We start from the raw sequence: 13,518 nt of genomic DNA, 5'->3' as shown, positions 1-13,518 counted from the left end.
TTTTCATCACAATAACAGACATTTAGGTGAAAATCCATCTTACCTGATGCACCTCTGTGAAGCTCATCAGCAGTGTCGGGTTATTGTTACCAACTAGCTGCTTATTTGAAAACGAGCGAGCGAGTCTGGCTCCTAGCAACTGCTGCCTGACGGGGAAGGTTGAAGAGGTTACGCTGTCACAAGGACCACAAGCCTGAATGAATGAACAACGTGCAGCAGAGAGAGGAGGAGGAGAAAGTAGAAGAAGAAGAAGGACCGAGCTTTGACCGCCTGCACATCCAAACACTAACTAATTGCTTTATTAACATATAAATAAAAAAAGATGAAAATAAGACAAAGGAAAGTGGAAACACGGGCGGCCATGAAAACACAGCGGCTGCAGGCTTTTGTTGTTGCGGCCAGTGTTTAGAAGCCCAAACAAGACAGACACGAGCTAATGAAGAGCCTAATAGAGAGGACTAAGCTGCTTCATTGGTATGCCTTTATCAGTTATAGGTGGTCATCAAAGAATCAGTTGATTTTTTCCAAATGTTACAAAAAGGTACAAAATTCTCATCAAAATCTTCATCAAAGTCTTCAAAATAACCGTTCAGCTCTAGTTTCAACAACATTGACAAGTACATCTATCAGAAAAAATGATACTTGGATACTGTTAGTACAAATTACTATCAGATTAGATACTTTTTTGCAACAGTATTGATACCAACACTTCTGTGTTCACCTCCTCCAGCTTAAACGGAACTTCAGATAGCCCCTCCCCTCACTAGCAGCTGAACACACATCAATAGTAGCGCAACTAACATGACACTGATTTTTACATCTTTAAGAATTTCAAGAGGTCAGTAAAGCTCTCATGTCAGCAACATTGAAGTATTAAATCTCTATCATAAATATTACCTGCTCAGCATACACATTTAACCGTTAACCTTTTAAGTGTTAACCATTATCTGTTCAGTTACCATTAAGATGATCATTTTAGTCTCGTAAATGTCACAAGAATGGACAACATTCTCTTCAAAATTGTTCAAAGTCTTCAAAATAACCCATTCTGTTTGACCAAAGCCCCCAAATTCTCCCAAAGTCCTTTTACAAAGGATTTCCAGAGGTCAGTAAAGCTCTAGTTTCAACAACATTGAAGTACTAAATAGTTATCATAACTGTAAACCTGAGAGAGGACTAACAGAATAGGTGTTGTTGTGGTAGATTATGTAGCAGAAGAAGATGCACTGACTAGTTTTTGGACATCAAGTAGGATTTATGCTTCTGTGGTAAATCTCCACTGCAGGTGCGTCATAACCACCAACACTTTTAAAACTTTACACCATGACCGGACATGCACCTCCGCAGACATGGTGGGTACATTTCTAGGAAAGCTTTGACCAAATTCTTCTAATGCTGTTTGTGTGTAAAATAAAAAAGCAAAATCACATGTACATGGGACCTGTGAGACAATGTCACTTCCTGCACATGCAACACATGATTTGGTAACTTTGGGCTATTTACAGCAAACTCCAGTACAGGACGATGACTGAACACTGAGACAGAGACGCCGTACAAACTGCATCTATAGATCCCGTGACTAAGGCCACCAAACCACCGGATCTTACCTGCTATATTCGTATTGTGCCGTCCCAGTTTAGAGTCGCGCACCAAAGTAGGACAGGCTGCAGGACAGAGCAACTTTCAGACAACCTTGGCAGAATGACTACGCTTTTATAGCCACACAAAGGAAAGTGAGACGCAAGAAAAGAGGCATGGAAGAAAATGTGACCAAGAAGAAAATGATGGCAAAAAGAAAGACTGTTAGGACAGGAATAGTTTACATTTTTTTACACTGATCTCAGCAAGACACCTTTGACTGTTTTTCCTTTCAGAAACACAGAAAACCTGAATTTCTGACTAAGACTAAAAATCATGTCAGGGGTGTTAAACTCATTTCAGTTCATGGGCCTCACAGAGCCTGATTTAATTTTAAATGGGCCAATTCTGTGAAAGCATTGCACAATAACTTGCATTTTTAAAAGAACATTTTTCTCTAGTAGGAATGTGATCAGGACCAGTACTTACAGTACCTTTTGAACTGCTCAAAACACAAATCTACTTGTTTTTATTGTAGGGGTTTTTCTTAGTGTTCTCAGAAAAAATGACACTCAGATACTAACTGATCTTGAAATTTACTATCAGATTAGATACTAATTTGCAGGTATCGATACAAACAACTCTGTGATAACCGCCTCCATCTGAGCAGTCATCTGAAAGTCACATGGCCCTTCCCTTCACTAGCAGCTGAACACATCAACAGTAGTCAACAGTTAACTTGACACTGATACCCTGGTCTTTATGAGGAATTTCAAGATGTCACTAAATCTTTCCATTGTTTTAACAACATAGAAGTATTAAGCAGGCATCATAAATATGAATATATATTATGTGTATGTATATTAATATATTAATGTTAACTTGTCATTAAGGTAGCAGCCAGCAGCTATGGCTAATTATAGAATAATAACATTATTTGTGGGTTTAGACAACAATTGTTATGTTAATAGAAAATATTAATTAAAACAATAACACAATTATTTGTGTCTAAAGAGTACTCTGTTTCTCTAAATCTCCCAGACTGAAGCTAAGGAAGGTCTACCAACAACTACACAGACACAGTGCCAGCCTGCCTTAACAGGTATTTGATCAGCAACAAAAATACAGTCACAAGTAGGGCTGCACGATTAATCGTTAGAAAATCGCGATCTCGATTCATACTTATGTGCGATCTCATTTCCAAATGACAACGATTTAAAAAAAAAAAAAAAAAAGACGATGACGATTGTACCGCATTTTGATCCGGGACGTACTCTGCATGAAAACAAGCGCTCACTCTTCCTGCTCAACAAATGACAAGGGCGGAGCCTTATACCATGTGATACAGAAGCTGTGCCGTGTGATGCTAAAATTAGCAGGGAAAAAACAACGGAGAGCACGTCAGGGATGACGAGAAAGTGACAGGAGAAAATCCGTCCGTGTCAACCACCCAAACATTAATAACGGGGACCTTATACAGCGCTTCCTTATACACGTCGAACTCCCGCAGGCACAAAGAAATTACGGAGGCTATCACTTATCACCTGACCAAAGATATGGCTCCCATCAACACTGTGCAAAACGAGGGATTTAGGAAAATGATCAACACCCTAGACAAACGCTACACAGTGCCGTCCCGCAACTATTTTTCTATTGTTGCACTACCTGCTCTGTACACGCAGCGTCGAGCAACGGTGGAGACAGAATTTCAAGCAGTACAACAACAAAACGTGAGACATTTGTTGTTTTTATGTTTATTTATTGTTTTTATGTTCAGTCTCAACTGTTACGAAGTTGATGTGCAGTTAATAAGTGCAATAAATATTTATACTGGGAAAGAAAATCGTGAGAGAATCGTGATCTCAATTCTAAGCCAAAAAAATCGTGATTCTCATTTTATGCAAAATCGTGCAGCCCTAGTCACAAGGCTGTGGCTAAATTTACATAAACCAGTACTGCTGTAATTTTCTTTTTCTTTTTTTAAAATGATTTCTCTTAATTTTGGCTTTTTTAACTCTGTGGTATTGAAAATAGCATTGAGTACTGAGTATTTCCCTGGGTGCAGGTTTTGATTTTGACATTATAGTGCTGTGACAAGCATGCTCTGTAAACCATCTTCTTAAAATGTTTACCTGGGGCATAATCAAGATTTTAAGAAGCAAAAACCATAATTCCAAGAGAAATACACCCGTTGCTCCACTCCCTGAAAAATATGACAGCATTAAGCGTTCTTTATTTTTTCCTCATTTAATGAATAGCTCATGTATAAAACAGATGAGGGACAGCCTGAGATGTCTTGAGATAAATAAGTGTGATTTCTTATCTTAGTTTTTTCACAGTCATTCAGTCTACATGTAGCTGCAGTTTTTTGGAATCGGTAGGAAATTCATGCAATGTTTGGTGACCAGAAGAAGCGTTGAGTGTTGAGAGAGCGGCAATCCAGCAGCAAGGATCCCGACTTCATCAAACTGAAAGCGCCACACCCAACTCTGGTCACAGACTGCTTTGTTCTGGCTCTGGCCACTACTGTCTCTTTCTCTCTCTCACACACTGCCAACAGCATACTGCAACAAAGCAGTGGCAGACAGCAGGTCACATGCTTGTCCTGCCTGCTTGTCGTAGTGTGCATGTATTCAAATTCCTCTCGCATGTATATCGGCTGCCAGCTCCCTTCAGCAGGGCGTCATTTGGCTACGACTCCCGACCCGCAGCCGAGGCCGCAGTGACTGAAGCCAGACTCTGCAGCCTGCAAACTAACTGACAGAACGAATATGAAACAAGCACTTATTATAGACGGTAGTTCAGCATTTAGGGAAGTGACACAAGCGTGGAATAACGCAGCCCCCCTTCAGTCTGTAGGCACCATGTCAAAAACATTTAAAAAGCGAACCACTGACACACAAGTGAGATGTGACATTATCGACTGCCTCGGAACCCCAAAATGACACGGTGCTAATTGCAGAGGGGGGCAAGAGTTTTTCTTACTACTGATTTAACCTCACAGGCATTTTCACAGGCAGAGTCTGGCAGACTTTAGGGGAGAGTGGCTGGCTGAGCTAGATCTGTCAATCTGGGCAGCGACTCCATCAATCTGGTGTTAACACAGTGAGACAAACAGTGCAAGCATCAGCATCATGAGCAGAGCTAAAACACACGGCAGGGCCTAATACTGGCCACCTAAACTCACTCGAGGGCTTTAAGTGCATGTTCAACCATTTTCAGTTGCTGCTTATAACTTCATATGAGAATAATAATAATAATAATAATAATAATAATAACTGAAGGAATTTGAGATTTTTCAGCATTTCTGGATGACTTCCTGCGTCCATTGTTTCCAAGAGCTGAGGTTTGGATTCTGGCTCCCCTCAGCTGCTTAACACATAAACTCAATAAAACAAACAAACAAAAAAAGATCAATGTGATATTTTATGGATGACTCCAAGGAAATGGCCTTTAGTCGCCCTACTAATCTACTCAAAAGCCATTTGAGCTCTAACACAGTGAACTTGCAATCTTAAGAAATGAATGGAACTAATGACTGACAGACCACTGTTCACTTAAATGTATGGTCTGGGGTCATGTGGATCATGTGAGCACTAAGCCACACAGAAGTGGACAAGGAAAGGGAGACAAACTGGAAATGTTCACAGGGAAATTCCACTTTCATACAATTTGGGTTTTATATCAGTTGTGATAACTCTGCTCGCTCCCAGTTGATAATCATTAAAGAGGGTAAATGGCACCAATATTAACACAGTCCTATAGGATTTGTTTATAGCTTTTATGTACCCAAACTGTCAATTGTGATGGATCTTTTCAGAGAACATGTTTCCATTTCATCTTTAAATGGCTCAACCTGCCTTTACAAAGTATGCAAACAGTTTTAGAGATAATTACAGCATTTGAGTGTACTCACTACAGGCATAATTTCCAAATAAAGTGGTTAAGATAATCTGTGAACCAGACTCATTTGACTACTTGCGTATTTCGCCCTGCTAAGCAAAAGCCATAAAGTACAGTAGAAAATGCTACTTTAAAGATACCACAATTATTTTCTTAACTGTATGTGACGTAAAAGACGTCCTTTACTTTTACATTTTAGTGCCTGTTAGCGTTTTGGTTTTCTGGCATACAAATTCAGTGTTTTGATCGTTCTATTCACAGAAATAACAGCCAGCTGAAACTGTTGCACTTGGTAAATGATTTTAGGAGAATTAAGAGAGAGAAAATGATACATGTATGCATATATACTTGAATATGCAGCAGTCTTTAATATAGGACTTTAGCACAAACTCAGACAGCAGTATCTTATCTCCTGTCCCAAATTGTTCTTTGTAGTGGTTCAGTTCACAGGGAGTAAACTAAAACTCATGATATAATTCATTGGAGGCTGCCAGCTGCATTATTAGGACAGGTCTTTACTGGAGCCAGGGACAAAGCCGTTTAGCTAAACGTAACGTGTAGCTGGCGAGGATCAACTTGAGTTCTTGTGGTAAGTGACACTGTTTCCAGGTTCTTGGGCCAAGTCACATTCTCTGTGGTTAGTTTTTGCAGAACTGCCAAAAACCTGAAGTTCCTCCAATGGCTACTTGAAGCTGTTTCCAAAACTGAATCAATCCCATTGACTCCCAGGCTAAAATGCCAAACTTTAGAGGTGAAATAAACACTTTTACAGCCTGGTATAAAAATGGTTTTGGTCTGTTTAGCTAATTTCACTCACTGTGACTGTTGGGTAAAGCTTAAAATTGTAAATTATTATGGGCAGTCCACTGTTGGTGATCGATGGGTGACAGTAGATAAAAACACTGAGCTGCTTGGTTTCTCTGATACGCAGGTTTTGTTTTAAACCTGTTTCTACACAAGCCTTATTTAGCATCCTATTAATCAGCCTTAGCTGTCCCCAGGTCTACCCTCTCATGCAGTAGTTGACAACACGCTGACCACACACAGCTTTTAAAGTCAGAGTTCCACCGAAAATTCCTCGTTATATACCATAAATATACTGCCTTCAGAAACTAGTAGAGACATATAAGGGTAAGAGACACAGTCTTAATCTGCAGAGGGAGTCTCACTGCTGGCTGATTTAAAAGGAATCCTTCAACATGTATCAACGCCTAAACTCGCTCGCTTAATGATCCTCGTTCCCTGTCAAAGTCTCTCTTTCTGCCTCTCCATCTGTAACCAGCTAGGCAGGATGGAGGGGAGAGGTGCCGCTGGCTGCTCTTTGCCCCCGGGCAGTGCCAGGGGACTGATCCATGCCCTCACCGGCTGCTACCTACTGTAAGAACCACAATCAAGTGTGCCTATTCTCTATGTCAAAATAAGCCCACCAATAAAACCAAGACGTGTTTATTTCCACAAGGCGAATACTCGTTAAACGGTGCCTAAAGCAGTGACAGCCATAGCATGAGGTTAATGAATAATACAAAGGAGATGTGAGAAGCGATAATGGATGCAGAAATCCACGGAGAGCCGGGCTTTGAGCAGCTGTAGGAATAACAAACAGCGGAGCCCCCACCAAGAAACAAGCCATGTTGGAATCAAAAGGACTTCTGCTATCATGCTAACAATCTGCACCACTGACACTTCTTATACTGCAGTAAATCCTTTCAAGAAGCTTCTGGAGAAAACAAAAGTGAAAGGTATTTTAATGTCATCAGACAGCTGCACAAAAGAGAGGTAGGAATTCTCACTGGCTGTCTCTTTGGTTTGGACGCAGCTCCTTTGAATGTTTTTCTCTAAATAACACCTAACAAGTAAAATGCGCTCGTGAATTAACCCCACCTGCAGATGACGGACGTAATAAAGGGATAAACGTGTCTGTGTGGGGATTATTTGTTGGATTCAGGAGTTTGTGAGAAGGACTTCAATCAATGAAATGAAGCACTTAAAGACTCTGTATCTGACAGCATCCACGCTCTTAACAAGCCAGCTTCTGTCTTCACGGTGCACATGTGTGACAGAGGTCAGCAGGTCACAAGGCGGCCTCAACTAACAGCAGAAGTGTGACAGCAATCGTGTTTGACTGAGTGATCCAGCCGGCTGGAGAAAATGTGCGACTGTTTATTTTAATGCACCCGTGTGCTGGTGTATGTAAAAATGAGTTTGTTAGGAGCAAATTGAAGGACACAGCAACATCAGATGCACGAGACTACAAGCTAAACCACCACTGATAACGGGATTTACACAATCAATACTCTGCCAGTGCTACATTGTATCTTCCTTCAAATCATTTTGGGAATAAGACAGATTAGCGAAGGCATTAAAGAAAGCCAAGACACTCTTCTTTATATAACATTTTAAAATGTCTTTAATCTCGTGGCATGAGTATGTCGAATCTAAAATGAAAACGTCAGCGTCTTCCAGCATACACTCCTTCATCAGGCAGTGAAACAGATTTCGTAAAAGCACCGGGTCTATTCTAGTGGTGTTCCACCAACACATTGTGGCAACAGTGGATGCACCACCAAGAGGAGGTCTCTTCTAAACATGGATCGAGTGTAGGAGTTTAAGAGGAGGTTAACACAACAACTAAAGCTTTTATTCTAGAAAATAGATAAGAAATGAAGCTTTATAAACTCCTTTTAAGAAGACCAACAAATATGTTGGTCTCTACTACATTTGTGCAGTGTTGGCAAGGATTTCCCTTGCTGCCTTAGGTTTGTTGTAGATGGCTGCGCATAACTGGAGAACCCCAAATGAGATAATGCTTCAGGTTCAGATACAGATGTGCAATCTGCTGACAATACGCAACTGCAAAAATGATGGGGAATAAACAAGCATGTTTCTGCATGTTTGCATGTGTTGGAGTCCCAACTTCAGGTCAGGAGATGAGGCTTGAGGTGAGGAGGAAGAGGATAAGATTTTATTCAGTTGGTGGTCAAGTTGTCTATTTTCTCTATGTGTTTTTACTTTTTTGGTTCTCCGATGATAAAATATAGATATGATTTTTCATAACTTGAGTTTACAGGTGCACGCAAATGCCTCAGAGTTCAACATGGGAGTCTATGAAGACTGACACACTTTCGATCTAGCCAACATTTTCTGGACAACAGTTGAGGCCTTGGACAAAACCACAACATGTATTTCTTGCTTTGAACAGACAGCTTTGGTTCTTTCTGGGATAGCGCTATATCTTTTATATCATGAATTTATATCTAACAGATTAAAACAAACACATTACTTTTTATGTTCATCAGAATCTAATAGTAAATGCAAAACGTCAAACTGTGCACTGACATGCCTCGGTGCTCCACAATGCATCGCAGTGGCTGTTTTTTGAACGATGTCTGTGAAGGTTTGTTTCCTCTCACACCACAACCACCACAGTCCATGTGGGTGACACCTAAAATAAAACTGTGAGAAATCTCATACTATAGTTGAAGCAGACAATAGAGGGGTCTAAATACAACGAACACATAAATAAATATGGAATAGTTATCAATTTAACGTTCATATTTTCATTTACATTTGTCTGATCAGGGTTAGAAAATGTGAGGGCAAAGCATTACAAAAAAAAGGTGCATAAACGAGCCATGGCCATGGTAAATAAAATAAAACTAGTGACAACTGAAATCCGACTAGTTAACTGCAGTATCTTTTCAAAATCTTTTTGTCAGCGTGAATCCAAAGATAGATGCCTCACACACACGCATGCACACACACCATTCACACCATTGTGAATGGCTCTATAAATACACCTGCTTAGAGATGCACATAGCTGCTGACATGCTATATGTGGCCTTAACCTCATCCTGATATTGTTTTACATGAAGCCTTGAGTATTGCTGCAGCAGGTTCAAGAATGAGTCAGCACCTCATGCAAGGACAAAGAGGGTCCAGATTGTTCACACAGAAGCTATTTCTCTTCATAAATGTAGTTGTTCACGGACTTAAATCCAATTTGAACTGAATTAACTCGTTGTGCTTAAGCTATCAGTCAAACTGTCTGATCAACAGTCTTTTAACGTGCTTATTTATGACAATAACAATAAGCAATTTTACGCTGCAGCTGCACAGATTTGACCCGTTTCTTCTTTAAAAATTCAGACACTTGGCTTGGTAAATATTCCCTATTCATACTACCGTATAAGCCTCTCTTTTCTAACCCTTCCTTCACACCTTTCCATTTGCTTTCCTGTTTCACATCAACCAAACAAACTGCAGATGTGAGAGCAATGAACCACAAGACTATGATTTATCCATTTTGCATTAAAAAGTCAAGAAAAACCCAAATCTAGACACATTGGTCCAGAGCCTCAAAACAGCTGTAGAAAATAGATTAAAGACTTCCACTGTTTATGAATTATTGAAATGACTGGTATTGCTCTTTTAGTGCCTTGAGTGCTCTGAATGTGTTGTAGTGTTTATATTAACTTCTGAGGAAAAATAGCCTCAATGGCTGCTCTTCCGCTTTCACAAATGTCTTCATCTGCCACAGATTTAAAAACGAAACATCTCTGGGCCGCTTTGGAGCTCCTTCGGCGCACTCACGAGCCCATTCGCCAGCCAGCTGGAGCTGTCAAAGCAATGTTTTCAGTTCTGCTCTCAAGGGCCTCGCCACTTACATAATGACTTGCATGAAATGTTAACGTCAGCAAAGTTGACACTGCAAAAAAGCAGCATGTTCCTTATCCCGAACCGGCAACGGGGAGAGTGAAACCAGACAGTTGAGCTCAAGAGCACCCGGAGGTGGTGAGAAGTGTTTGTCTCTCCTTGCCTGTCAAAGACGTCCACCCAAAAGTGCTGTTATCTGTTTTCGTGAAAGTGCCATCACTGTGGCATTTCATGCAGATTGCCACAGGGAGCGGAGGAGGAGGGTAGAAGTAGTACTGGGGCTTTTGGAGCTAGTGGATGGAGACCTTGATGGCACCGGTGGTCTGACTGAGGCCAAGCAGGCATGTTTTAACCTGTCAGCTGGTTTGAAATCACCTCATTTTGACTCAGACTCTCACTCAAGCGTTATTTTATTTTCATCCTCAGCCCGACTTAACATCACAAAATGGCTTGTACTTTTTGGTATTACATCACACCAATATTTCCTCTACCTGCTCTCTCATTCCAATCTGTAACAGGCTTACAGCTTAAAATCCCTCTTTGGTGTTGACAGCTCTACTTTTGTCGACAAGAGTTGTGTCAGACTTGTTGATCTGATGGATGTGTGTCAAATTAGTGCATTCTTTAGTCACTAAATTGCATTAAAAAGTTGAATTACCTACGTTTCGAAATCAAACCATTCGGAATCTACGATCAGGCCGGAATCAAAGTATGTTTAGACTGAAGGTAAAGCAGAACACTGCTCTAAGTGCACGCTGATCAACAGGACATAATACAGGATCTATACTGAGCCTCGTCCACAGCAGCTGAACATCATCCTGCCCTGCTGTAAAAGAAAAAAAAAAGCAGCCATGCCCCATCAGCAGCAGCAGCGTGATGTCAGCAAGCTGAGAGGCTCGCGCTTGAAGAAAAAAAATTTCACCACCGAGCGTCACGAGCTCACAGAGCGCGTTAGCAGGGAGGTAGATGACACAAAAACAAAGCCCCGCAGCTGCAGCTCCAGCAGCCCGTCCTCTGCGACACAGAGCCCGCCCGGGTCAGCGCCTTGTCCGTTTACACCAGTGCGTCACGTTTATCTGCTGCACCCCGCCAGATGTGGAGTCTCGCATCCACCAGCCAACATCTGTAACCGTACCCGCACATTTACTGCATTATGTAAGAAAACAGGGTGACATTCATCCGAGGCGGTGGCGACGGTGGAAGAGAGTGACGTGAGAAAGGTGTAGGTGTGTGTAGGCATCATAAGGTGGAGGGTATTTTTGAATGACGGTGTGGGTTAAGGTGTCCTGGTGAAACATCTGAACTGGGGTGGCGGGGTGGGGGGTGGACAGGAGGCTGCAGCCGATGAGCTGACTGATCGGGGCAGCCAGCAGCTCCGCAGGACGGAGGTTTGGCATTCCTCACCCCGGTGTCTGCTCTTACTGACAGCGGGAGCTGAACAACACAGAGCTGAAAGAAAGGAGAAAAGGAAGGCTTACCTCCTCCACCGTGCCTTCAGTCTGAGCACAGCCCTCCGCCACAGACTGTCCTTTTTGAAGAGGAAGAGCAGACCTCCTCACCAAAAACACCCGTGCTGATTTTTTTTTTTACCGCAGGGAAAAAGCCGCCGTCGTTAACAGAGCGCGTATCCGGCAGCTCAAATCTCCAAAATGTGCCGCAGATAAGATCCGGTCCCTCTGTCCGTGTCGTACTCCCGGCAGCTTCTGTTTTGGGTGCTCCCGTCACGTCTGCCCTCCTCCCACAGCAGCTCCTCCAGCTCCTCTGTGCTCTCTTCTCGCTCTCTCTCCCTTTTTTTCCTCTACGAGCCGCGGTGCTGTTACCGCGCGTGGACTCGCGCTTGCGCGTTCACGTACACCGTAGGATGGGCGCTTTATAGCAGTGATGCTGGTGGGTGGAGGTGGGAGACTGCTGTGAACCAACAGCGATTGTTTTCACGTCAAGACCTGAGCAATAAAAGTAGTTTTTGTTAGTTAGTTTTTTTCTGAGCAGAATTAACGTGTTGGCTCTGAGAGTGTCACTCAGATCATGACGTGCTGAGGGGTGTGGCCAATACTGACACACCCAATATACACACACAGGAAGATGCATAAATTGGAGTAAAATATCTTTGTACTTCTGGAAGATTTACGACTGAATTTAGTGGAGGTTTTTACAGTATGGTGTTTTGCATTAAGCCAGTTATAAAATGACCAATATACAAATCAGTACTACCTGCAGAATCAAGTACTTATTTTGAAGATGAAATCCAAGCCAAGGCTTACCTTATTTATTTAATACAGATCACTGAAATGACACAGAAAGCTTAATTTTACTGTCTGTTTTCTATTATTGTTTTATAGATGCAATCATGTAATTCTTATCGACGCGTCAGATTAAAAATCTTTTGTTTTTCCAAGACTGACTGGGCCAAAAGGGCAGCAGAGAAATAACCATTAAAAATGAAGAAAGAAACAAACACAACTGACTCACAATACAAGCAAGTGAACGCAGGTCTATGTCTGGGCCTTGATGTGCTTCCAGCTTCCCAGTGTGTCCTTAGTAGAACTGACTTTACTGACATGTTTCTATTATTTTGTGCATGATTAAAATATGCCACCAAAGATCTATTAGACAACGAGGCTGAATGTGTTGTGGATATCTTACATCCTTCTATGTGGGATAAACCAAATGTTGAGTGTGGAAAAAAACAAACAAACCCAAGGGCTGTCAGGGACTTTTTATAGTGTAGCATGAGTGTATCATTGATTTAATTACCACTTGCTGTCAGAGACATGTTACCAAGAGACCAAATTATGTGCAGACATTCTTGTGTGATGCCAGGATGGATTCACTTCTCTCACGACCTGTTCTGTGACATCTCAGGCACTTCCAGTGTTGTCTTTGGGCTGTTTAGAGAGCCTCAGCGACGTCTCCGATGTCTGTCAGTCTACCACTTTGGGCCAAGCCAAAACATCTCGGCATCAGTTTGATGGCTGGCCGCAAGCATTAATGATCCCCAGAGGATGAAGCCTAATGACTTTGTTGATCCCTAATATTTTTTTGGGCAGAAACCCCTGTGTGCTTTTCTTTTTGGTTAAAAGTTAAGTGTCTTAACTAGTAAATGATTTCCTTGATGATGATATTTATTGGCTGCACATATGTTGTACTCAGGGACAGTTTAAAATATGGGTGTGGACACCAAGGCATCAAACACTGATTTTGAACTACAACTCACAATGAAAGCTGAAGGCAGGGGCGCCACCAAAGGGGGGGGGGCAAGGGGGCACTGCTCTCCAAATTTGCTGACATTAAGTTACTCCATTCTGGGAAAGTGAATCTTAAGCTACTTCCGCTATGAAAAAATTCCAGAGGCACCCCTGGCTGGAAGCTGTGTTTTTTTTTTTT

The 13,518-nt window shown here is 41.8% G+C and overlaps 1 protein-coding gene across 13 annotated transcripts in view; it reads right to left on the bottom strand.

The window, feature by feature from the left end:
• Positions 1 to 11,916, bottom strand: part of LOC102200379 (unconventional myosin-IXa-like) — a 147,837-nt gene extending 135,921 nt beyond the window's left edge. For all 13 annotated transcript variants that reach the window (XM_005731442.2, XM_005731447.2, XM_005731448.2 and 10 more), the window contains exon 1: positions 11,613 to 11,916. The gene's annotated coding sequence lies outside the window, so the exon portion shown is untranslated. The remainder of the gene's footprint in view (positions 1 to 11,612) is intronic.
• Between the last annotated feature and the right edge of the window lie 1,602 nt (positions 11,917 to 13,518).

The sequence above is a fragment of the Pundamilia nyererei genome, unplaced genomic scaffold (genome assembly GCF_000239375.1).
Source record: "Pundamilia nyererei isolate P.nyererei 1_Seehausen unplaced genomic scaffold, PunNye1.0 scaffold00043, whole genome shotgun sequence".
Classification (NCBI taxonomy): Eukaryota; Metazoa; Chordata; class Actinopteri; order Cichliformes; family Cichlidae; genus Pundamilia; species Pundamilia nyererei.
This window is presented reverse-complemented; position numbering and strand designations above follow the sequence as displayed.